The sequence below is a fragment of the Helianthus annuus genome, chromosome 6 (genome assembly GCF_002127325.2).
Source record: "Helianthus annuus cultivar XRQ/B chromosome 6, HanXRQr2.0-SUNRISE, whole genome shotgun sequence".
NCBI classification, from domain to species: Eukaryota; Viridiplantae; Streptophyta; class Magnoliopsida; order Asterales; family Asteraceae; genus Helianthus; species Helianthus annuus.
In genome coordinates, this window is record NC_035438.2 from 6,301,351 (window position 1) to 6,315,236 (window position 13,886).

At 33.8% G+C, this 13,886-nt stretch overlaps 1 long non-coding RNA gene across 1 annotated transcript; it reads left to right on the top strand.

The window, feature by feature from the left end:
- The first annotated feature begins 859 nt into the window (after window positions 1–859).
- Window positions 860–11,014, top strand: LOC110863693. The gene is made up of 3 exons (XR_002549291.2): window positions 860–1,074; window positions 1,167–1,246; window positions 10,565–11,014. It is a non-coding gene; the product is annotated as an uncharacterized LOC110863693 (long non-coding RNA).
- Window positions 11,015–13,886: the final 2,872 nt, after the last annotated feature.

A 13,886-nucleotide genomic window follows, 5' to 3' on the forward strand; every position in this document is an offset into this window, starting at 1 on the left:
GGGTTTTGATTTGGAGATGATATGATGATGAGGGTGATGATCAAAATTTCATTTTGGGCTTTTGGGAAAATGGATCTTTGGCAAAGAAGAAGATTTGATACAGATAGTGTATGTATAGCTGATGGTGTAGTATACACACTGGCTTAAATTAAAAAAAAAGTAATTAAATAAATAATTAAATTAAGTTGGTGGGGTAGGCTCATCCTCCATTTTCATGGTTTCATTCTTGGAGGGCATCCTCCAAGGACTATGACGTGACGCTTACGTGACGGGTCATCCTCCAAGGATGAGCCTCTCCCATGCCGCATAGCCTTATTACATCTGTGAGCTAAGAGTATTTCCTATACATTAATTGGCAAATTTCATTAGTGAGGAGATGTTACTATTCAATTTCTGTCAAATTGTTACACAATTCTCAACCCCACAAGCTACTCTATTCAATTTTCATTTTCATATACAGTAATTGGCAAATTTCATTAGTCAGAAGATGTTACTATTCAATTTCCAAGCATTTTATTGGTCAAGTTGTTACACAATTCTCAACCCCACAAGCTACTGTATTCAATTTCCATTTTATTCATGGAAGCTTTACTCTTAATATAGATATATATCATGAATTTATATATATCATGAATTAGTTTATACAAGAATTATACCTATATATGATACTTTATTTCTTTATAAATTATAATATCTCATAATATTCATATTTTTTAGACATTTATATATACTCTAATTTGCAACAAAAAGATGCATTGGTTGTTGTAACTTGTGCTTCTATTGTGTTTCATGCTAAACCTTTGTATTTTGAGCATTGACAACTGTACATCAACTTTTTGATGCCGGAAAACCATCCTCACAAAATCGCACGGGAGAGAGAGGGAGACAAAAACATCAATAGAAACCCTAACTATCTTCCACCGCCCTCTTCTCCGTCTTCCCGTCGCTCCTGCATCCACTCCGACGCCTACTTCACTCTCCTCAACAACGCCTCCGCCTGACCTAACTCAATTGATAGGCGATGATGACGACGGAGATGGTGTACGCGACATCGTCACCTTCGCCTGGACGAGGGTTGGTTTTCTTTAACTTTCAAGATTGGGGCTTTTCTTTTGAATCTTTTCTATTCATCTCAACCTTTGCTATTTTTGGTTGATTATTCGTAGGTGGTTTGACGGTGGTGTTCTCCTTTCTCTTATCTATCTTCTAAATTCCTCATTGTCAATTCTCTACTCCAGCTTCTAAAGTTCATCAATCTTGATTTCAGTATTAATTTGTTTGTGTTTTTAATTCTTTTTGATGCTTTGTATTGTTCGATTGCTTGCATAAGCATCACAGCTAGCAACCTACTTATCGTTAAGTGATGCATGTGATGCTTTCTAGCTGAATATAATTTCTTTATGATTTTTTATAGTTTATTGAATAACACCATATGAGGAGTTATGTATCTTTTTACTTTTAACATGACATACATTTGAAATTGGGTTTACAAAGTTTGACTTTGTGGCCAATCTTGCAGAAAGTTTTCTCCAATTTAGAACATATAGGAAAGTGGACATCTTTTTTAGTTCATATGGTTAAGCTTTATTTCTCAATTAATGATTAACTAGGATTAAGACCCGCCCGCGTTGCGGCGTGAGTACATCGTAAACATTGAATGGATTAGTCCAAACGTTATATGATGTATTAACCATATGAAAACACACATTTCGACATATTCAGTTGAACTCAGTGTAACCTGTATAAGCATTGTGATTAGATCAAACATAAAGTAAATGGAATTCATATCGAACAATCATAGCGTATTATATGTGACCCAACTCATACATAGAAAACATAACGGGTATGAAGAAAAATATGCACGTGTAATCGAAAGGGATTAATTAGAGCTTTCGGAAAAAAAGGGGAAAAAGAAACCATAATTTGACTCCACTCGCTTCGAAAAAACTTTACGAAACATACATAAAATAAACACGAAAACATATTATATTTAACCTGAATCATTTCCCAAAAAAAGTTTACGTCGAAACGTAGAACAACTTGAATTTATACCAAAACGTACATAAAAATATGCACGTAAAAATGGTTTCTTTAAATGAAAACGTATTATATTTGACATGACTCGTCTATAAAAATAGTTTACGTCGGAATGTAGAACAACTCATATTTATACACCCATATATAAAATATGCACGTAAAAAATAGTTTTTAAGTAAAGGAAGTATAGGGCTAATCGAAACAAAATATTAGTAAAAAATTTAATAGGTTGAAAACGTTCTTAAAACCGTGCCAAGTAGCACCAATGCCACAACGACATCGACTCTCAACATCGTAAAAATAAAATAGATAAAATGGTAAAAATTACACTGAACGAAAAGGAGACTAAAATCGTTGAACCACGCACATCCGTTACAGTGTCTTAATACGAATAAATTAACCAGAAACGTAAAACGTACAAAATAATAACTTAGTCGATCTAGGACCTGCCCGTTGCGGGGAAGTTTTCAAAAGGGAAAAAATGGACGTGTTGCGACGGGTCTGTCAAATATGAAAAAATAGAGCAAAAACGTTGAACCTCACAAGCACGCTACGACATGTTAACTCGCAAAATTTAGAACGAAAGGTAAAACGAAAAACTTGCGAAAGATAAAAAGTATATGGGACCAAATTGTAAATAATAAAGTGTTGTGTTAAATTACAAAAGATGAAAAAGTTTGAGTTAAAAGTAAAAATTTCAAATGGGTTAAAATGTAAAAGAAAAAACTTTATGGTTGAAAGTGAAAAATCAAGTTTTTTTTTTTTTTTTTAAAAAGTCCTCAAGCATGAGGTACAAGTCATGATGCACAAAGAACTTGGTAATTTATATATGGAATTAATGATTAATGTTTATCACCTTTCTAAATTTGGTTCTTATAAAAGGACTTTGGATTTTTAACGTTGCCATGATAAGTATTAGTATGTAGGGGTGTTCAAAAAAATCCGGATCCGAAACCGAATCCGAAATATCCGAAAATCCGTATCCGAAATATCCGAAATTTCGGATATCCGAAAATTCGGATATCCGAATTTTCGGATTCGGATTCGGATATGAATTTCAAAAATTTCGGATAATCCGATTATCCGATATCCGAAAACTAATTATTTTTTTATAAATATATATAGTATATGAGCACTATATTTTGTTTGAAGTATTGTAAAAGTTAGTAAAAAGGTAGTAAATAATTGTATTCGTGTGAATTTATGATTGTTTTTAGTTTTAAATGTTGGAAATTTATAAAATCGAATATAAGTTTAGTTTTAATGTATACACGAAACGGATTTTTTGTTTTTTTTTTATAAATTCGGATATCCGTATGGATATCCGAATCCGTATCCGAAATTTCGGATATCCGAAAATCGGATATCCGAAATTTCGGATACGGATTCGGATGTCAATATTCACTATCCGAAATTTTCGGATATCCGGTTTTCGGATATCCGAAAACCGGATAATCCGATCTTGAATACCCCTATTAGTATGTTTTCTTTAATTACAACAGATATACTTTAGAATTTTTTATTGTTTATTGATGTTCGTTGTAATATAAAAGCAGCAATATATATACTTCGATGAATCATCTTTCGCAAACCACTATAACTCGGTTTTGGTATTCCTACTCAGTTTCGTAGGTGATTTTGGTTGGTCATCACGTTGGCAGGGTATGCATATCATATGCAATGGAGATATTTTAAACTAAAGTCACGAAAGCCATCTTCATTGTTGGTTCAATGCTGAAAACTGTACAAAGCTCTTTCGACATGTTCTCCCTCAATGTTTGCCTAATAAAATGTCATATTACAAGTCAAAATAAGTGAAATTTAGCGGTAATATCCCACAAATTCGCCTTTAACAAGAAATTTACAACATTGCACGCGAATACAAATAGTCTGATGAGGCAAGATCAAAACTTTTTGTATGTGTTGAGTTTATTTTATTGACTTTCATTCATTTGGGTTTAGTAGTTGTTGGGCTTATGACTGAGATGGGTTTATACTAGCTATATTGGGCCAATTGTTTGTTATATTGTGCCGGTTGTTAGTTGTTGGATTGTTTGTTAATCTGTTACAGGTTCTCGAAATATCTCTGGGGGGCTAAGTGTAACTTCAGGGGCTGTCTTGGATGTTTGTGCATATTCTAAGGGCCAGAGTGGAATATCATTTGTTTCATTGTATTTAAGGGTTGTTGTTGATCATTGTTGATCAGACTTGTACTTGGTTTCGCTTATTCTCTCTGCTAGGGTTTCATCATCTTGTATGAACAATCTCTCATCTGTATCTGAGAGATTGTTCTGGTAGTTTGTTCTGTTGTTGATCATCATCTGTAGATGATCTTCTTTCTTATTTCTGTATTGTTTGTACATTTGATCTTACTATTGTAAGATCTGATCTTACTGTTGTAAGATCTTTGGGTATTTGGGGGGCAAATCCTTTTGGGTTGGTTTAATAAGATTTTGTCACCTGGTTTTGTCGCTATTTCTGTTGTTTTTGTTTGTGGTTGTGTTAAAATCATATATTTCTACATGGTATCAGAGCTTTTGAGCTCTTGATCCGATCTTGTTTCCGCTGTTTTTTGATCTGTTTTGATTGTTCTTGGTGTGTAGGTCTGCTTCAAGTTGCAGATCTGTGCCTATTGTTGTTAGATCTTCTGGATCTTGGGAGGTTGTTGATATTCAAACCCTAGCTAGGGTTTCTTACATCTTGTTGAAGAACTGTGTTAGTCTCTAAACCCTCGAAGGTTTAGGGCAAACTGACCAGTTGATTTGTTCTTTATATTGTATAGAAACTTCAGATCTATTTAGATCTGGTGTTTTTGGATAGCTTGCACCCACTGTGAGATCCTTCTTTCTCCTCTCTTTATTTTTTGTTGTTGGTTGATTAGTTGAAGTCGGGGTAGTGAGGACCGGCATTTGATTGTTTGATATTTTTTATCTGTGATATTGTTTGTTAGTTGGTTCTTGTTTTTAGTGGTTGGCTCCTGTATTAAGACCTGTCCAGGCACTATAAGTGACGAACCTGGAATCTGGACACTGATACAGTTTCGCCTTAGGGTTGATTGTGTTTTTTGTTCTTTGTTGTTGATATATTTGTTGTTGTGATTGTTCTTGTTTGATTGAATATGGTTGATAAAGGTGATAGTTCTGGGTCTTCTCAGACCTTGATTAGTAAGTTGGATATAGGAGATCCATTGTTTTTACACCCTAGTGATTCAAGCTCCTTAACTATAGTTGGTATAAAACTAAAGGGAACTGAAAATTATAGGGTGTGGTCTAGTGCTATGAAATTGGCTCTTGAAGCAAAAAATAAATTTGGATTTATAGATGGTAAATGTAAAAAGAATTCTGATGATGAAGTTCTAAGTAGTCAGTGGGACAGGTGTAATTCAGTTGTTCTAAGTTGGTTGTTAAATTCTGTTTCTGAGGAACTATACTTAGGACAAGTGTTCTCTAAGTTAGCCTCAGAAGTATGGATTGACCTAAAAGAAACTTATGACAAGGTTGATGGCTCTATAGTTTATGATTTATATAAAAAAATCAATTGTATTACTCAAAATGGGAGTTCTGTTTCTGAATATTATCATAAATTGAATACAATGTGGAAGCAGTTTGATGCTGTGCTTCAACTGCCTACATGTTCATGTCAAGCTGCAAAAGATTTCAATGATTTTTCTACCTTAATCAAACTAATGCAGTTTCTTATGGGCTTAGATGATGTCTATCAGCCTGTAAGAACTAACTTGTTAACCAGAGAGCCATTACCTACAGTCAAAGTTGCTTTTTCAATTGTGTCAAGAGAAGAGTCACATAGGAATTCTAGTGTTGGGTCTAAAACTCAGAATGTGTCTTTTGCTTCTAAAATCAATCAAACATTTGATCAAAAAAAGAAAGAGTTTAGAGGTCCTAATCCTAATCTAAAATGTACCCATTGTAATAAAATTGGTCATACCATTGACAGATGTTTTGAGTTAGTTGGGTATCCTCCAAGTTTCAAAAAGAAACCTGGAGGTCAGGCTGGAAAAAATTTCTCTAATTCTAGATCAAATATATCTTCTGTTCCTTCTGTTGCTCAGTTTTCTTCAGAGCAGGTTGCCAAAATTTTGAGTTTGTTGGGTGAAAAAACTAGCACTGAGTCTCAATCTTCTAATATGGGAGGTGAGTCAAACTGTGTGTTTGGTTCTTTAGATAAGTTTATTTGTTGTTCTAGTCTTATAAACTCTGGTTTTGATAATAATTGGATTTGTGATTCTGGTGCAAATCAACATATGGTAAAAATTGATAAGAATATGTTTAATTGTGTTGATGTGTCTGAGTTTGATTTAACTGTTTCTCATCCTAATGGAACTAAAGCTAAGGTGTCAAAAATTGGTAATCTATAACTTGCTAAAGGTGTCATTTTAACTGATGTGTTCTTTGTTCCATCCTATAGTGTAAATTTGTTATCTGTTTATAAGTTGTCTAAAGATAATAAAATTACTGTTGTTTTTAATGAAAATAATTGTTTACTTCAGGATTCGAAATCAAAGAAAGTGTTGGTGATTGGTAAACAAGATAATGGTCTTTACTTTGTTAGTAAAGGTGATAGTTCTGTTAACTTGTGTTTTAATAGTTTGAACAACAGTAATCTGTGGCACAGTAGGTTGGGTCATCCTGCTGATCAGGTCTTGTCAGTTTTAAAAGGTGATTTAGGGATTGCTGAGAATGCAAAACATAATCCTTGTGAAGTTTGTCATAGAGCTAAACAAGTTAGAGTGCCTTTTCCTTTGAGTGAACATAAAACAAAACAGTTAGGTGATATAATTCACTTAGATGTTTGGGGGCCTTATAAAATAACTAGTAAAGATGGGTTTAAATACTTCTTAATATTGTTGATGATTATACACGTGCTGTTTGGTGTTACTTGCTAAAAAGTAAATTGGAAGTTTTTGATAATATTGAAAGTTTTTATGAGTTAGTGTTAACTCAGTTTAAGAAAAAAATTAAAGTGTTCAGGAGTGATAATGGAACTGAGTTTGTGAATAATAAAATGGAAGTATTTTGTAAACAAAAAGGAATTTTGCATCAGACATCCTGCTCTTACACACCACAACAAAATGGTGTTGTGGAGAGAAAACATAGACATCTTTTAAACTTGGCAAGGTCTCTGTTGTTCCAAAGTGGTGTTCCACTTAATTTTTGGTCTGAATGTATATTAACTGCTGTTTATATCATTAACAGGTTACCCTCTTCTGTGCTTCTAGGAAAAAGTCCATATGAGTTAATGTTTGGTTTTAAACCCTCTTATTCACATCTTAGGACTTTTGGTTGTTTATGCTTTAGCACTATTCTAAATGATTTAGATAAGTTGTTTTTTAATGCTGAAAAATGTGTGCTAACTGGTTACTCTAATGTAAAAAAGGGATATAAACTTTGGAGTTTAGATAATAAAAAAGAGTTTTATTCTAGGGATGTCAAATTTTATGAAAATGTTTTTCCTTTTAAATCAATTAGTCAAAATGGGTTGTTAACTGATAATCTAAATCATTTAAATTTCTTTGATAGTGTTGAAGTGTTAATCAATAGTCCTACAATTCCCAATGATGAAGAGGGGAGACTTGAATCTCATGAGGTTACTGATGATGATCAGCAACCTATCCCCTCTACATCTGCCTCTCCAGTTAATGTTGATTTACAACAGCCATTAACTGGAAATGAGAGTAGTAGTAGTAGTGAAGGATATGGTAGGGCAGAGGACATTAGTATCTCAACTGATGAGATTAACCCATCTGAGGGAATAGGTTCTTCTCTTAGAAGATCTAGTAGGAAAGTTGTGGTTCCAAAAAAATTTGAGCATTTTGTGTTGAATAGTACATCTAAATACAGTTTAGATAAAGTGGTTAACTATTCTTGTTTATCTTCTGAAAATCTGTGCTTTATTGCTTCTTTGAATAAAGTTGTTGAACCTTCTTGTTATGAGGAAGCAGCCTCTGATCCTAGATGGGTTGAGGCTATGAACAAAGAAATGGAAGCTTTGTTCAGAAACAATACCTGGGTTCTAACAGAACTTCCTCAAAACAGAAAGGCTATTGGTTGTAAATGGGTCTTTAGGGTAAAATATAAGTCAAATGGTGAAGTTGAAAGGTTCAAAGCTAGACTTGTTGCTAAGGGATTCAATCAAAGAGAAGGTCTTGATTTTGGAGAGACCTTCTCACCTGTAGTTAAAATGGTTACAGTTAGATCTATTATAGCTGTTGCTGTTTATTTTGATTGGCCTTTATTTCAACTTGATGTTGATAATGCATTCTTACATGGTACAATTTCTGAGGATGTATATATGAAGTTACCTCCTGGTTATTATTCAAAAAATGAGTCTAGGGTTTGTAAGCTTGTTAAGTCATTATATGGGCTGAAACAAGCACCAAGAAAGTGGAATGAGAGGTTAACTAATGTTTTGTTAAGTCTTGGCTTTGTGCAAAGTAAATGTGACCATTCTTTGTTTATTTTTTCAAAAGATGGAATAACTGTTTACTTGTTAGTATATGTGGATGATATTGTGGTAACTGGTAATTATGTTGATAAAATTAGTCAAGTTAAGCATATTTTAAATGAAACATTTAAGATTAAAGATTTAGGTGTGTTAAAGTATTTTCTTGGTATTGAAGTTCTTTATGATAAAAATGTTATTTGTCTTAGTTAAAGAAAATACTGTTTAGAGCTTTTAAGTGAATTTGGTTATTTGGGTTGTAAACCTGTAAGTACACATATAGAACAAAGTTACTTAGTTTCTTCAAAACTTGACAAAGATCAGAAATTACTTAAAAACATTACCGGGTTTCAAAAACTAATTGGAAAGCTTATATATTTGTCTTTAACAAGACCAGATATAAGCTATACAGTTCAGTTTTTGAGTCAATTTATGCACAGTCCAAATGAAATGCATTTAAATTTGGCTTTGAGGTTGTTGAGGTACTTAAAACAAAGTCCAGGGAAAGGACTGAGTTTTAAGAAAAGTGATAGTCTTAATTTGTTGGGGTTTGCAGATTCAGACTGGGGAAAATGTCTTTCTACTAGAAAGTCTGTTACTGGCTTTTGTATTCTTTTAGGGGATTGTCTTGTTTCTTGGAAAAGCAAGAAACAAAGTACAGTCTCTAGATCTACTGCAGAAGCTGAATATCGTGCAATGTGTTCTGCTACTTGTGAGCTTATTTGGCTTAGAAACTTGCTGTTTGAATTGAATGTTCAATGTAGTTTACCAATGCCTTTAAATTGTGATAGTCAAGCTACTATTTCAATAGCAGCTAATCCTGTGTTTCATGAAAGAACCAAGCATTTTGAGCTTGATCTGCATTTTTTGAGAGAAAAGGTGGCAGATGGTGTTATTAGTACTATTAAGGTTGACTCTGAAAGTCAGCTAGCAGATCTTTTTACCAAAGGTCTTGGGGTAAGTCAACATGAAGAGTTTTGCAAAAAAACTTACTCTTGTTGATCTGTTTAAACCAAATGAATGAAGGGGGGGGGGGTGTTGAGTTTAGTTTATTGACTTTCATTGACTTTCATTCATTTGGGTTTAGTAGTTGTTGGGCTTATGACTGAGATGGGTTTATGCTAGCTATATTGGGCCAGTTGTTTGTTATATTGGGCCGGTTGTTAGTTGTTGGATTGTTTGTTAATCTGTTACAGGTTCTCGAAATATCTCTGGGGGGGCTAAGTGTAACTTCAGGGGCTGTCTTGGATGTTTGTGCATATTCTAAGGGCCAGAGTGGAATATCATTTGTTTCATTGTATTTAAGGGTTGTTGTTGATCATTGTTGATCAGACTTGTACTTGGTTTTGCTTATTCTCTCTGCTAGGGTTTCATCATCTTGTATGAACAATCTCTCATCTGTATCTGAGAGATTGTTCTGGTAGTTTGTTCTGTTGTTGATCATCATCTGTAGATGATCTTCTTTCTTATTTCTGTATTGTTTGTACATTTGATCTTACTATTGTAAGATCTGATCTTACTGTTGTAAGATCTTTGGGTATTTGGGGGGCAAATCCTTTTGGGTTGGTTTAATAAGATTTTGTCACCTGGTTTTGTCGCTATTTCTGTTGTTTTTGTTTGTGGTTGTGTTAAAATCATATATTTCTACAGTATGCAAGTGGGAACCATCAGCCTCCATCTGCTATAGATCTTGACAAATCACTTCTAAAGAATCAGTTATTCAATTAGAGTCCTACAAAGGTATAAGTTTTCTGTTAGTTTGCGAATTCTTGGTGGCTTATGATGTTTATGATCAAAAGGGGAATTCCGATCATGGACAGAAGGGGCTTGGGGGGGGGGGGGGGACAGCAGAACTAGAATGGCACAACGGGACGATGTGATTAAAAAAACAGTATGTGTGTTTGATATTGATTAGCACGTAAAGAAGGATATATATATAAAAGAAAATCTGTTTTTATTTTGTTGCTCATTGGTAAAAAAATTTAGATTATAATGTATCTTTTTTACTATTTTATAAATGTACGTAACCCAAGAACAGTTTGCGACTCTCTTTGTTAATTGTGGGCAGGTAAACATTTTTCGGTACAGTTTATGACTCTCTTTGTTAACCGTCCTCCAATCATGTTGATTGGACGCAGTGCATATGGGATCATGTGGTATGTGTATATTTTTGTGATTATGATCAGTTTGATGCTGAACTCAGAGACGAATGAGATGGTTGCTTTGAAGAAGATTGCGTATGCTTTCGATAATTGTGTGGATGCGAAGCAGATGCTTCATGAGATTAAGCTTCTTTGACATTTGCATCATGAGAATGTGAGTTTTGCTTTGATGTGAACATGTTTGTTTAATAGATTTATGCAAGATTGTAGATCTTTTTTTTATCAAATGTGAATTAGTAAACAATGTTGCATTGTAGATTTTTTTTATCAATTATGAATTAGTAACCCATGTTGCTTTTAGATTACTTAGCTGTAATCATTATAGATTTACAGCCTGATTAAAATTGTTGAGAAAATTCGCTATGTTTTTGACGGTCAATAAGATCATAATGATTTGATAATTTACAGCTTTTGAATGCTTAATTGATTGTGTTTAGTTGGGTGTGCGTCTTAATTTGTAGGCCCCCGGCCGCATCGTGGCGGGGAGCTTACATCTAGTTACACCTAAATACCAAAATGATAGTTTAGTCTATGTGTTACAAGCTCACACCTTATGTCACTATGTTTTACCTTTTTCTTTCTTATTATTATTATTTTTTTTTGCGGTTTAACAGCCCCGTCTCAAAGCGCGGGTTCTAAATCCATTTAGTTATTATATTATGTCTTTTACTTAGGTTTCGATATAATTTTTGCGAGTTAACACGTCGTAACACGCATACGTAATTCAACTTTTTATGTCTATGTTTTATTTGGTTTACAGTCATGCTGCAAAACACGGTTCCTAAATCTAGTTAATACAATAGAACAAGTGGAGTTTTGATGCAAGATATGCACAACTTTACCATAACATGCATAACAAAGGTGTGTGAAAGTGTGATACCGTGCATTTTTATTTTAATGCAATTTGATGTGCATGTTTACAATGCATCTATATTGTTAGAAGGTTAAGTTATTGTATAAATGAGTTTTAACATATGAATTGGCTTAATGTAAGAACGTAGAGAGGAATTTTTTTTCTCGTCTTATTAATCACGTATTTTAGTCTCGGAATCTAAACAAACTCATTATTTTATCCTGTAGAGTAATTATATTGTAGAGTAATAAAAAATTACATAATTACTCTACTAGTGTAAAATCACGATTTTTTTTTTTTACATTTTGCGATTAAACATTGTGAAAAGATATTTAAAAAAAACTTGGGTTCCCTTTTTATCAAGGATATTTTGTATGGTATGATCTTTACACTATTATTATAATGGTGATTTTTTTTACAACAGTTAGTAATAGGAATTCAAATGATGCATCGGTATTATTTAAAAAATTGTATATCTGTGTCTTAATATTAGGTTGAGGTTGTGGAATAAAGCCCTATGGGCTTTAAAGCGTCATCTCTGCAGCACGTCAGTGCCACACAGACAGAGGGGGCTTTAAACTTTAAAGCACCCACCTTTAATAAAGACTCCATAATAATAAAAAAAAAAAAGTAAAAGGGCAAAAAAGAGAAAAGGAAAACAAATATATCTTATTGGTTGAAAGAAGTGAACTCCCTCCTTTTTCAGGCTTTAACACCCGTTAAGGGCTTAGCGGTGGCCATTGCTGGCGCCCCTTAGGGTGCACGCGTGTGAGAGGTTTGTTGGGGGGCGCCACCCAGCTGAGATGACTAGAGGCGTTACCCCCACACCCCAGCCTTAGAAACATAAACATATCAAAATGGTAAATACACACAAATTCAAATCCTTTTTGAGAATTACAGCTTGAATAAGGTGTACATGATACAAGTTGAAAAAACAACCATGAATAATATAATAGTACATGTATTTTTCTCATATCCAAAAACACACTTTTAAGCGCTAAACATATATGATATAAGAAACCATGCAACTTTTCATTGATGGTTATAGAAAACACTCATAGGGATAACTACAATATGAGAAATCAAAAGAAGGGAGTGTGAGTGTGGGTGTAAAACCATCTAAAGACACTCGCGGAGCCACATAGGGAAGGTCGGGCTCACCCTACACCAATGTATTTCACACATGTGATTGACCGATCAGACCCGGGAATTTTGAGAACGTTCTTTAAGAACTTGAAAGGGTGTGACGGAGGAAGAGGTGACAAAAATGAAACAATGAAAGAAGACATTAATATATTTTCTTATATTATCCTATCGTCCAACCCATCCATAGCCCACCCATTTTGTATCATGTTAGCTAGCCATATTGAGAATGGGCTCCCATTGGGCCTAACAAATGTTACATTCGCTTTTCTACAAACCATTGGGTTTGTTTGTCTTGTTGTATCTTTTGTTTTCGTTAACCTTATTATTGACATCTCGTATGCATTTGCTTAAGATATTTGGAGCCAGATGTTCTGGACCTACTTAGTCGAGTTTAAAGAGTGATGCATAGTAATGTTATGACTCTGAGATTTATGAACGTAGTTTTTAAAATACTTAGTTTTGCTATTCAAAAATGGTTAGCGGCGCAACTTGTTGCCCGTTTACCAACTATCTCGATGTAAATTCATAACACGAAAAAGGCAAACCAAACCGAATGGTTTGGTTAAGCCAACAAAAACTTTTCGTTTTGGCAATTTAAATCAATATTTCTTTGAATTTAGTTGGTTCAAATTCTCACATTATTTCGTACCCGCCAACATTGACATGCCTAGTCGAGGATGGAAACATATCGGACATCTTTACGTATTTTATGCCCTGCTTTCCAAATGTTATACATATTTACGTAACGTTATCTCTTAACCAATATTTGCATGTTTAATCTTCAATATTATGCAAGTATTCAAATACCTTAGAGTTATATGACTTATTTATTACGTAGTTGAGGTGAACTCAAATGGTACGTCAACTTGGATTGGGTGATGGTGACCCAAAAGTAAACCCAAACCCAATTTCCACGCCAACTATTTCTTGCATTACCAATTTAGTCCATTGCTAGTTGCATTACGTGATCAATGGGCTTGCTTGCAATTTGAAGGAAACTATTTAACTAACTATATAATCATTTTCAAAATGCATCACGTGATTGAAGATATGTAATTTAACTTTCTATATAACTTGTCTCGTACGCGTTGCGAGGCACTAAATCGAATATTTATCTCTATAACAAGTGAGGGAAATGGTAAAATAGAAAATCCAATATTGTTGACTCATAAATCCACTTCCTTATTGATTTTCAAACGGCTGAACGTTTTCATACGTTAATATTATTT